Below are 13,230 nucleotides of genomic sequence, written 5' to 3'. Positions count from 1 at the left end.
CCTCCACTCTGGCTCTTTCTAACTTTAAGGCTCAGAGCCTGTTTGATTCAATTCAACAGCTAGTTAACCCAGTGGCCACCTGACTCTGAAGGTGACCTAGATGCCTCCAGGAAGGCAAGTTCCTAGTCTTAAGACACTAAGCTGGGAAGAGTTACGGGGAAAGACTTTGGTAAGATAATATAAATAAATAAATAAATAAATGAATAAATAAATAAATAAATAAATGTTTATCAGAGGCTTTGAATAAAAGAAATATTTTGGTAGAGAGGTGATGTGGTGGTTGAGGAAAGGGGAGTTTCTTGGGTGAGTGGGAACTGAAATTGAAGCTTGTAATTCTACCAGAGGAAATGGACCGTTAGCAAGGGCACAGGCAGAGGGAACACCTGAAGCAAAAACACAGAAATGGGGCCGGGCGCGGTGGCTCACACCTGTAATTCCAGCACTTTGGGAGGCCGAGGCGGGTGGATCACTTGAGATCAGGAGTTCAAGACCAGCTAGCCAACCGTGGCCAACATGGTGAAACCCCATCTCAACTAAAAATACAAAAATTAGCTGGGCATGGTGATGCACGCCTGTAGTCCCAGCAACCTGGGAGGCTGAGGCAGGAGAATCACTGAGAGCTGGAAGTTGCAGTGAGCCAATATCGCACCACTGCACTCCAGCCTGGGCGACAGAGTGAGAATCAGTTTCAAAACACACGCACACGCACACGCACACGCACACGCACACAGAGAGAGAAATGGGAAAATGAGGCTGGGGATCAGAAAGTCAGTCCACTTCAGCCAGAGTGCAGGATGCTTGCAGAGAGCAGCAGGAAGGCAGGAAAATCCAGCTGACTGTATGGAGGTTTGGCTTAATATGCTAGGCAGTAAGGATACAGCATCCATGTTTGAGCAGAGGAAGACACGGACAGAGCTGGACTTCTGGAAATCATTAGCACTATGTAGAGTGCCGATCTGAAAAAAAAAAACAAAGTAAAAAAGTAAAAAGCACTATGTACAGTACCAATCTGAAAAAAAATAAAAATGAAAAAGACACAGGAAGGATCGTGATCATTCCAGCTTCATTCTCCCTGGTGTCTCCTGCCTGCTTTGTAAGATGTTTCTGTTGGCCCCACCCACTGAGCTCCTGCAGAGTAGGGACAGGGTCTAGAACAGCACTGTCCAATAGAAATCAACTGCAAACCGCAAACTTGAGCACATGTGCAATTGTAAATTTCTAGTAGCCATATTAAAATATAGTAAAAAGAAATAGGTGATATTTATTTTAATAATATTCTTAATTTGGCGGTATATCCAAACTACTATCATTTCAGTGTGTAATCAACACTAAAATTAATGAGAGTTAACATTCCTTTTCTTATACTCAATCCTCAAGTTCCAATGTGTATGCTATACAGCACATTTCAGTTTGAAATAGCCAAAGTTCAAATGATTGATAGCCGTGTGTGGCCAGGTAGCTAGCAAATTGGACAGCCCACAGTTCTAAATACTGCCTGGCACCAGATAGGCACTCAATAAATATTTGTTGAGTGAATGAAAAGTACAATCTCTCAAAATATTCCTGGCAGGGCCCCTCATTCTCTTTCTGTCTTAATTGCAATGCCCAGGAGCTGGGGATGAAAGGCTGTGATGAGTCTATTAAGAGGCTAAGAGTGGCTGGCATTCATTCATTCATTCATTCATTCACATGCAGCTGCTCACTTACCTTTTGAGATTCATTCTCTTTCCACCTCCTTTAAAGTTCTTGATCTTTTAGCCAAGAGCAGTGGAGATGAGCAGGCAAAGTGATGCTGACTTGACAAATGCAAAGTACTCAATGAGATTTCACTTTCTAATGAGCCTGAAGGCCACACCCAATTCTTTTCTCCTAGTTCCCAGATTAATGGCCAATTTTACCCTTCCCCACCCTAAATACACACAAACACATAACAAAATAATCCCATCTTTTTAAGGCTTTTCCTAACCTCTCCTGAGCCAGGCCAGCTGCTACGGAGGCTTGAATCACAGAGCATCCTCAATCCATTGAAGCCTAAAGAAGTAGCGGGACTCAGCCCAGGACCCAGAGCTGGTTACTGGCTGGCCTACAACTTAACCATTTTGCTTATTACTGTAGGCCCAGGGCTAGAACAGTGCCTGCACAGAGATGCTCAAAGAATATTTGTTGAGTGAATCCAGGTTCTCTGCTCCGTGTCTCTTGCTTTGCCCATCCCATTGGTCCTGGAGCATTCTTCACTTTAAATTTCTCATGAGTCCTCTGCAAAGTTATGTCCTTAGGCTTCAGAGCCTGTCTGTGCCCAGCAGTAAGGACTGGCTGAGAGATGGGGACAGGCTAAGACTGGTTTTCTCCCTTCCCCTTAATCCCTGCCTTTTTCCATCTCAACCATGTTTTATAAACCCCACCCTTACATGGTTTACTGTAACTAGGTACCATCTGTACTATTATTTAAATAATTTTTTTAAAGTAAGGCAATTCACTCTTTTTTTTTTTTTTTTTTTTTTTTTTTTTGCTTACGATCGTTTTTAAAAGAAACTTTGTATCACTACCATAAATGGAAATGCAGTATTGATGGTCATCTATAGATGGTAACCATAAAAATAAACACAATGAAAACAAAACAATGTTATTTGATTTGAGCTGGATACTGTTGCCTGCTGAAACTTCTGAGGCTGGTAAACTCTCCCCAAGTTAAGAAAGATGAGACAATCTAAAAGAAGCATTCAAGTTAAGTCGACCCAAGCTGAGATTTTGTCCAAGTCATCAGGAGAGGAATGTTTTTAAAAAATGTTTTGAAATACACATGCAAAAAAAGTAGATAAACTAGATAAATATCCACAAATTGACGGCACCATATAACCAGCTCCCAGATCAAAAAGAACATTGGCCAGGCACAGTGGCTCATGCCTGTAATCTCAACATTTTGGGTGGCTGATGCAGGCAGATCACTTGAGCCCAGGAGTTCAAGACCAGCCTAGGCAACATGGTGAAACCCTGTCTCTACAAAAAAATAAAAATAAAAATAAATAAGCTGGGCTTGGTGGTGCATGCCTGTAGTTGCAGCTACTTAGGAGGCTGAGGTGGGAAAGTCATTTGAGCCCAGGAGGTCAAGGCTGCAGTGAGCTGTAATTATGCCACTGTACTCCAGCCTGGATGACAGAGTGAGATGCTGTCTAAATAAATTAATAATAAAGAAAAGAACATTAACAGCATGTAGAAACCCTTTCATGCCCCTGCTGGTTATTATCCCTATGCCCTGCAAGGATAAACATTGTCCTGACTTCTACTGGTGTGGATGAGTTTTCACATAAATGAAAACTTACAATAAGCAGGGTTTTTTGTTTTGTTTTGTTTTGTTTTGTTTTGTTTTTTGAGACAGAGTCTCGCTCTGTTGCCCAGGCTGGAGTGCAATGGTGCGATCTCAGCTCATTGTAACCTCCACCTCCCAGGCTCAAGCACTTCTCCTGCCTCAGCCTCCAGAGTAGCTAGGATTACAAGTGTCCGCCACCATGGCCGGCTAATTGTTATATTTTTCATGTGAACCAAAAAAGAATGCAAACAGACAAAGCAATCCTAAAGCAAAAAGAATAGAGTCAGAAGCATCACATTACCTGACTTCAAACTATACTATAAGGCTACAGGAGCCAAAACAGCATGACACTAATACAAAAACAGACACATAGACCAATGGAACAGAATAGAAAACCCAGACATAATGTTACAAAGTTGAGAAAAATAAGCAGTGGGAAAAGTACCTATTCAATAAATAGTGCTGGGATAGCTAGCTAGCCATATGCAGAAGAATGAAACTGGACCCTTACCTCTCACCACATACAAAATTGAACTCAAGATGGATTAAATATTTAAGTGTAAGACCTCGAACTATAACAATTCTAGAAGAAAGCCTAGGAAACACCATTCTGGATGGCAGCCTTGGGAAAGAATTTATGACTCCTCAAAAGCAACAGCAACAAAAACAAAAATTGACAAGTGGGACCTAATTAAACTGAAAAGCTTGTGCAAAGCAAAATAAGCTATCAGCAGAGTAAACAGACAACCTACAGAATGGGAGAAAATATTTCCAAACTATGCATCTGATAAAGGTTTAATGTCCAGAAACAATTCAACAAGCAAAAAAGCAAATAACCCCATTAAAAAGTGGGCAAAGAACATGATCAGCCACTTCTCAAAAGAAGACATACAAGTGGCCAATAAACATATGAAAACATGCTTAACAACACTAATCATCAGAGAAATGCAAATCAAAACCACAATGAGATACCATTTCACACCAGTCAGAATAGCTATTATTAAAAAGTCAACAAAACAACAGATGTTGGCAAGGCTGCAGAGGAAAGGGAACATTTATACACTGTTGGTGGGAATGTAAATTAGGTCAGCTACTGTAGAAAGCAGTTTGGAGATTTCTCAAGGTACTCAGAACTACCATTTGATCCAGCAATCACATTACTGGGTATATAGCTAAAAGAAAATAAATTATCTTACCAAAAAGACACATGTACTCATATGTTCACTGCAGCACTATTCACCATAGCAAAGACATGGAGTCAACCTAGGTGCCCATCAGTGGTGGACTGAATAAAGAAAATGTGGTATATATGCACCATGGAATACTACGCAGCCATTAAAAAAAAAAAAGGATGAAATCATGTACTTTGCAGCAACATGGATGCAGCTGGAAGCCATTATCCCAAGCGAATTAACACAGGAACAGAAAATACCACATGTTCTCACTTATAAGTGGGAGTTAAACACTGGGTACTCATAGACATAAAGATGGCAACAACAGACAACGGGGGCTACTAGATGGAGAGGGACAGAGGGGGAAAGGGTTGAAAAACTAACTGTTGGCTACTAGGCTCACTACCTGGGTGTTGGAATCATTCATACCTCAAACCTGAGCATCACGCCACAACACATATAATAAACCTGCACATGCACCCCCTGAATCTAAAATAAAAGTTGAAATTGTATTTTAAAAATTCCTCCTATTTTATCATACATATATAAACCCCACTGTGAATAGCCCACTGTGAATAAAGAAGGTGTTCAAACAGAACTGGTAAATTGAGAAAAGATGGAAAGTGCTCACGTCTGTAATCCCAGCACTTTAGGAGGCCGAGGCAGGTGGATCCCAAGGTCAGGAGATCGAGACCATCCTGGCTAACTCAGTGAAACCCCGTCTCTACTAAAAATACAAAAAATTAGCCAGGCGTGGTGGCGGGCGCCTGTAGTCCCAGATACTCGGGAGGCTGAGGCAGGAGAATGGCGTGAACCCGGGAGGTGGAGCTTGCAGTGAGCCGAGATTGCGCCACTACACTTCAGCCTGGGGAACAGAGTGAGACTCCGTCTCAAAAAAAAAAAAAAGATGGAAAGTGCCAATTGTTGGCAAGGATAGGAAGCAAGTGGAACCCCAGGTACTGCTGATAGGAGTATACGTTCATACATTTACTTGGCAAAACTTTTTGGCTCTGTCTACTAAAGCTGATCACATGTGTACCCTATGACCCAGAAATTCCATGTCTAGGTACGATTACAGGTGTGAGCCACCACGCCCAGCCATCATACTTGTTTTTAAAGATGGGGTTATTATATGTCACTCTGGCTGGAGTGCAGTGGTTATTCACAGGCACAGTCATAGCGCTTTGTAGCCTCAACCTCCTGGGCTCAAATGATCCCCCTGCCTCAGCCTCCCAAGTACCTAGGATTACAGGCACATGCCACCATGAATGGCTTATATCCTTTTGTTCATGGGGGAGTTCTGAGTTTGAGTTTTAGTTGTTGTTTCAAGAGGAAGGGAAGAAGCACAAAAGGATAAGAGCATTGCTTGAGCAGAGGAAATGTCCTCTAGTTTTTATACATTCCCCAGGGATTTGCCAAAGACCAGCATAGCCTCCTCCTTGGTGAACCCTGAAACAAAATGAACAGGGGCGAGGACCTCTGGCTTTTCTGACCCAGATCCTTGGAAAGAAACTCCCTAATGGAAATCTGGGGAACATCATTACGGAAAAGATGAAGAATGGAAAATGTGCTTTGTGATGATTTTCTGAACAACCATCAAGGGGCAGGTCAACCACTCAATCGATCACTGTCATCATCTTTGTCTTCAGAAAATCTTAACCAAGTGCCTCCTCCCAGATGATAGGTTAGGCTTTGTGTAGCCCTGCCATCTAGAAGTTGCTGATCAGGTTGGATGACTCCACAGTGACCAAATGGAAAGGACACAAAAGAAAAGAAACAGAATAGAATGTAGGCCCTGGAGGCAGGTAGGAGTTAAGCGGAAAAAGGGCCTTGGGACCAAGCTGCCTAGATTCATGTCCACCTCCTCTGCTTACTGGCTATGTAATTTGGGGCCAGTTATTTAACCTCCCTCAGCCCCAGTTTCCTCATCTATAATAAGGGGTGATAATAGTACCTGTTTCAGAGACTTGTTGCAAAGAGTGAATTAGGCTGGGCACTGTGGTTCATGCCCGTAATCCCAGCAGTTTGGGAGGTTGAGGTAGGTAGATCACTTGAGGTCATGAGTTCAAGACTGGCCTGACCAACATGGTAAGACCCCATCTCTACTAAAAATACAAAATTAGCCAGGCGTGGTGGTGCAAGCCTGTAATCCCAGCTACTGAGGAGGCTGAGGCAGGAGAATCACTTGAACCCTGGAGGCAGAGGTTGCAGTGAGCCAAGATCGTGCCACTACACTCCAGCCTGGGAAATAAGAGCAAAACTCTGTCTCGAAACAACAACAACAAAAAAAAAAAAAAAAAAAAAAAACAGAGTAAATTAGGCTTGGCACAGTGGCTCATGCCAATAATCTCAACAATCCTGGAGGTCAAGGCAGAACTGCTTGAGGCCAGGAGTTCAAGATCAGCCTGGGCAACACAGCGAGACCCCATCTCTACAAAAAATTAAAATTAAAAAATTGTCCAGGGATTGTGGAGGGTGCCTGTAGTCCTAGCCACCCGGGAGGCTGAGGTAGGAGGATGCTTGAGCCTGGGGATTCAAGGTTACAGTGAGCTAGGATTGCAGCATTGCACTCCATCTTGGGTAACAGAATGAGACCCTGTCTCTAATTTTATTTTATTTTATTTATTTATTTATTTTTATTTTATTTATTTATTTTATTTTTTTTTTTTTGAGATGGAGTCTCGCTCTGTCGCCCAGGCTGGAGTGCAGTGGCACGATCTCGGCTCACTGCAACCTCTGCCTCCTGCGTTCACACCATTCTCCTGCCTCAGCCTCCCGAGTAGCTGGGACTATAGGCGCTCACCACTACGCCCAGCCAATTTTTTGTATTCTTTAGTAGATACGGGGTTTCACTGTGTTAGCCAGGATAGTCTCAATCTCCTGACCTTGTAATCCACCCGCCTTGGCCTCCTAAAGTGCTGGGATTACAGGAATGAGCCACTACGCCCGGCCTCTAATTTTAAAAAATAACAAAAATGTTAAATAAGAGTAAATAAAACAAGGTGAAATCCTTAACCCACTGCCTGGTATACAACCCTCAGCCAGAGACAGTCCTGCCATTATGATTGCGTTAGGCAAATGAGAGGCGCCCATGTCTTTTGGCATGTTGCAGGAGTAGGGTATGATGTTTAGAGTTCCTTAGGGTGAGGTCAGGAAAGCACTACGTCCCTCCCTCTGTAAAGATGGGAAGATGTTTGCAGAGGAAGGAGAAATTCAAAGGGACTACTTGGTTGGAAGGGATTGGAGTTGTTCCCCAAAGTGTAATGAGGAAAGAGAGGGAGAACTGGATGCATATTGCTTCCAGCAAGTGTGCTCAAGAGTAACAGAAAAGTAACAGAAAAGAAATAGAAGAAACCAGAGCACAGGGGTCCTCAGAAGCCTGGAAGAAAGCATGGAAACCAGCCACAGGGTTTGGAATCTTATCCGCACTCTTAAGTCGAAGGCCTGGCTGGTCTGCATGGCCTGGGTAACAGGCAGGGAAGTGCAGTGACAACAGGAAGAAAGGAACAAAACTAGCAGCGCTAAGTCCATGCAGACACCTTTACAGGTGCTATTTCATTTAATTCTTACAAGTGTCAAATGATGCTTAGACAATGTAAGTGACCTGCCCATGGTCATGTAACTAGTATGTCAAAACCTTACCTTTCCACTACTTCCAAGGGAACCAAGAAATGACAACTCTAACTCAGGACCTACTGCCAACCTCAGGGTGTGTGGCCTTGGGCATGCTGTGGCACTCTACTCAATTTCTCTGAGTTTACTCAAGTTCTTCTGAAGGATGAGGGCATTGGACTGCATGTTCTTGGGCACTGGATGAAGGAAATGATGATTCACAGAGGCAGTTTGGTGTGATTAAGAGCAAGGATTTTGAAGCCGCATGACCTAGCTCAAGTCTTGGTTCACCCTACTGCGGTGGAGCCTGCTGATGTTCACCTTTATCCCATTCTCTTTTCCTTCCTTCACACACAGAAGCTTAGCTCGCAGTCACAAGTGACTAGCTGTGGGCAGTGAGCTGTGAGTGAGATGAAGTGACGTGTTAGTCCTAGTCTGAGGCAACGGAACAAAACCTACATGACTCCTCAGTTTCTGTCTTCTTCATGTTTTAAATGGTGAGGCTGCAATATGGCAGGGTCTCCACCAGCCTGGATCCTGAGTGACTGTATGGATTAGAGATTAGAGCCTCCTGCCTTGAATAGCTAATGAGTGTGAATTAAACCTCTGTTGTTTTAAGCCATTAAGATTTGAGAAGGTTGTTATTGTAGTATAGGCTAGTCTATCCTGACTAATGCAACCATTTACTAGCTGTGTAAACTCGGGTAAGTTTCTTTTTTTTTTTTTGAGATGGAGTCCTGCTCTGTCACCCAGGCTGGAGGTGTGATCTCGGCTCACTGCAACCTTCACCGCCTGGGTTCAAGTGATTCTCCTGCCTCAGCCTCCCGAGTAGCTGGGACTACAAGCGTGTGCCACCATGCCTGACTGATTTTTGTGTTTCTAGTAGAGATGAGGTTTCACCATGTTGGCCAGGCTGGTCTTGAACTCCTGACCTAAGGTGATCTGCCCACCTTGGCCTCCCAAAGTGCTGGGATTACAGGCGTGAGCCACCCCCCCGGCCCATCCGGCCAAGGTTCTTAACCTCTCTGTGTATCAGTTTCCTCATCTATAAAATGGAGACACTGATAATCCCTACCTCATAGGGTTGTTGTGAGCATATAAATAACAATATTTTAAGCACTTAAGACTTAAAAACAACGTCTAAAATATTTAAGTACTATGTAAGTATTATTTATCACATTTATTTTGTAGGATGTTTTTCCAGTAGCAATAGAAATTGTCAGTTTCAATTAATATTCAAACATGCAACAATAGATCTGAGTTTGCATCCTGATGTTGCCACTTGCTTGTTGGATGAGTTCAAGCCAGTCATCTGACTTTTCCGAGCCTCTGTTTCCTTATCTTTAATGCGAACAATAATGTCTACCTCAAAGGGTAGTTGTGAAGATACTGTGAGCTCAGCACCTGGCATGTTGTAGGCTCAAAAAAAAAATCCCTTCTTGATTTATATTTTGTAGGCAGGGAGTTTGTGATGATTCTCCTTAAAAAGGAGATACCAAGGCACAGAAGGGAAAACTCCAAATATTCTACTACTAGAAGAAGCTTTCCAGACCAAAGCAATGGAACCCCACCTGGGACTAACCAGATGGCCAGCCTCATCCCCTATTCCGCTCATAGCTCACACTGCCATTGCCTTGTTCTCATGACCTTTCCCGTATAACAAACCATCCCAAAGTTCAAGTCTTGAAACAGTCATTTATCTTACTTCTTGTGGTTCTGTGGGTTGACTGGATTCAGCTGGGCTGTTCTCATGTGGGCTCTTTCATGTGGTTATAGCAGACGGTGTCTGGGACTGGAGTCATCATCTGAAAGCCCAGCTCAGCTGACACCCAAGAGGGCTGCGCACTCCCCTGGGGGCAGTGGGTGCCGGCTACTGGCTGCGAGCTGAGCTGGCTGGTTAACTACGGCACCTGCATCTGACTTCTCCTGTGGCTCAGGTGGCTCAGAGCATGGTGGCTGGGTCTGGGTTTTGAGAGGGAGTATCCCAAGAGTGAGTGCTCCAAGAGACCAAACGGAAGTTGCAAGTCTTTTTTTTTTTTTTTGAGATGGAGTCTCACCCAGGCTGGAGTGCAGTGGCACAATCTCAGCTCACTGCAACCTCTGCCTCCCAGATTCAAGCGATTCTCCTGCCTCAGCCTCCCGAGTAGCTGGGATTACAGGTGTGTGCCATCATGCCCAGCTAATTTTTGTATTTTTAGTAGAGATAGGGTTTCACCACATTGACCAGGCTGGCCTTGAACACCTGACCTCAGGTGATCCACCCTCCTCGGTCTCCCAAGTTGCTGGGATTACAGGCGTGAGCCACCATGCTTGGCCCCAGAAGTTGCAAGTCTTTTTGGCGTTGAGAAGTCCCACAGCATCACTTCCCCTACATCCTACTAGACACACAGAAGGTCAGCCCATGTTCAAGGAGGTGGAGAAATAACGAATGGGACAGAGATATTGTGGAGGCCATCTTTGGACAGCGTAATTGGCACAGCATCCACACTTCCTCACTGACGGGACATCTGCATAGAAGCCAGGCCTTGTTCCAAGGAGTTGAGGGGCAGCTCCACTCACCCTTGTCTCCTCTGACTGCTGGTCATTCCCTGGGAAGCAAGGGCCAACTGCTGCTCTCCAGAGGCAGGCCAATTTGGATAAATGAGTCAACCCTCTACCAGGCCAGGAGTCCTGCACAGCTTCTGGGGCTCACAGTTTTACAAAGAGCACTATAGACAGAGCTCCAAGCCTTGGGTAGAGGCGCTTCCCATTAAACACATTACAAACAAATAGAAGTTCTTTCCCTCCCCTTTTGGAAGGTTGCATTGGGGTCAAAGAGTTGTGGAAATCCTTGATGGCTCAGGACGGGGGCCTTTTGCATCTGACAGAAAGGGGTGTTGAGCAAAGCATCCCTCAGCCAGAATTTTCTAGATGAGAAGTTGGCAAACTTTTGCTGTAAAGGGCACCGTGGTAAATATTTTAAGCTTTGCAGGCTTCATGGGGTCGCAAGGACTCAGCTCTGCCATTATATCCCAAAAGCAGCCAAGGGCAATATTTAAACAAATGAGCAGGCTGTGTTCCAATAAAATTTTATTTACAAGAACAGATGGCGGCCAGAATTAGCTTACAGGCTGTAGCTGGTCCACCCCTGCTCAAGGGCTTCCTCAGTTTTAGAGAGCAGATTTTCAAAGGCTTCCATGCCCGAGAGATAACATAGGGCCTGAAGGATCACTTCCCAGCCTGTATCCAACCGACCCCCATTAAAGCAGCCCTCCGCGTAACCCCAAGAAAGCCCTAGAATGCCTGTGAGAAAGGCCAGCTCCACAAATGTCAAGTTTTTTATGAGGGTCCCCACACCCTCCCAGGATCCCAGGGTGAGGTGTTCCCAGTCCCCAGCGTCCCCAGAGGAGAATCTCAACCCAGCCCCGGCCAGGCCCTGGCAGGCCCTCTCTGTTCAGTCAGGACAAGATTCAGATGTGCACCCTGAGACTTCTTGGAGAAAGGAAGAGAGACAGGCGGCAGAAGGAAGCAAAGCAGATGCCGCGAGAACGGGCCTGGGAAAGGCTTCAAGCAGAGTGCAGCATCTGTGGACAATGTGAGCGGCACTGCGGCCTCCACTGGACGGCCCGCCCCCTGCTTCCTGCTGCAGCTTTTCTTTCGAGGAACAAGACTACATCTGTTTGGCGATATTCTATCTGGAATCGTTAAATAAACCTTTCAGGCCTGGCAAACAACAGCCCATCATATTCCAATGGGGGAGCTCCTGAAACGCAGCAGACTTCTTAATCCTAAATCTGTCTGCTGGTTCCCCCCTCCCCTCCAAGCAAATCCCTGCTCGCCCCATTCCCTAGCCAGCGACTCGGAGAAAGACGGCACATTTGCCACCTTCAGCTCCTCTCAACACATCAATCCTTGTTTTGGAGTCTTCATGTCTACCTTTTTACTTTTTTTTTTTTAATTTAATTTAATTTAATTTTTTTTTTTGAAATGGAGTCTCGCTCTGTTGCCCAGGCTAGAGTGCAGTGGCACGATCTCGGCTCACTGCAACCTCCACCTCCCAGGTTCAAGCCATCCTCCTACTTCAGACCTCCTAGTAGCTGGGATTACAGGCACACACCACCATGCCTGGCTAATTTTTGTATTTTTAGTAGAGACAGGATTTCACCATGTTGGCCAGTCTGGTCTCGAACTCCTGACCTCAGGTGATCCACCCACCTCGGCCTCTCAAAGTGTTGGGATTACAGGCATGAGCCACTGTGCCCGGCCTTCATGTTTACTTTTGGTATTATTGTACTTGGTGGTTTCTCTCTCTCTTTCACTAGCTCAATGGTCTCAGCCACACAATACCGTCTGAGCAAACTGGTCCAGGCCCCCACAATTATCTCATCTCCTCATTACCCCCACCCTCACCCTCCTGAGGCCACTGAGTAGCAGGCAAAGCTAAACAAATAAAGGATGGGAAGCCACCCAGCCAGCATTTCCAAGGGCCTGGCAATGGGAAATTACAAGCTCACTGATCAGATTGTCTTTACGCCCCACAGACACCAGCCTGCCCCATAGACACACTACACACACACAACACACACACACACACACACACCCCCCGCAGAGACAAACTGCAATGCAGGCTATAGACCCTGTGTGCCCAGCTGTGCACACAGCCCTCTCCCCTTCCCAGTCTCCTCACTCCCTTCCCTCAATGCAGCAGACACTCATTGTCCTAACTCCCCTTTCCAGGAAATCTCTTGCCTCAGCAGAGAGTCATGTCATGGAAAGCAAGAAGTTGCTGTAGGCACATTTGATTTCTGATGAAATTGCTGCTGGATGGTGGTGAGAAATGAGTTTGAACTACATCCTTCTGCCTCCCCAACTCTTTCCCGCCTGGGAGAAGGATGTATAGACTACACGCTGCAATTTCACAGACAGGCCTTGTTTCTCTGTTGCTCTGTGATTAAACCTCTGCCTCTCGTTTCTAATCAGAAGCCAGGTGGTGAGGCTGTTACCGCTCTACCAAGACAGAGGGAGAATAGGGGAAGGAATAGGAGGAAATGATGAAATAATCCAATTTGGAAACAGCCATTGCAGGGTGGAGGTAGCCAAGAATCCCTCCCTAGGGGAGAAGTAGAACCCTCAATTTGGAGACTCTTTATAGGGCAGTTT

The sequence above is a fragment of the Macaca mulatta genome, chromosome 12 (assembly GCF_049350105.2).
Source record: "Macaca mulatta isolate MMU2019108-1 chromosome 12, T2T-MMU8v2.0, whole genome shotgun sequence".
Lineage (NCBI taxonomy): Eukaryota > Metazoa > Chordata > Mammalia > Primates > Cercopithecidae > Macaca > Macaca mulatta.
Note: the sequence above shows the minus strand (reverse complement) of the source record.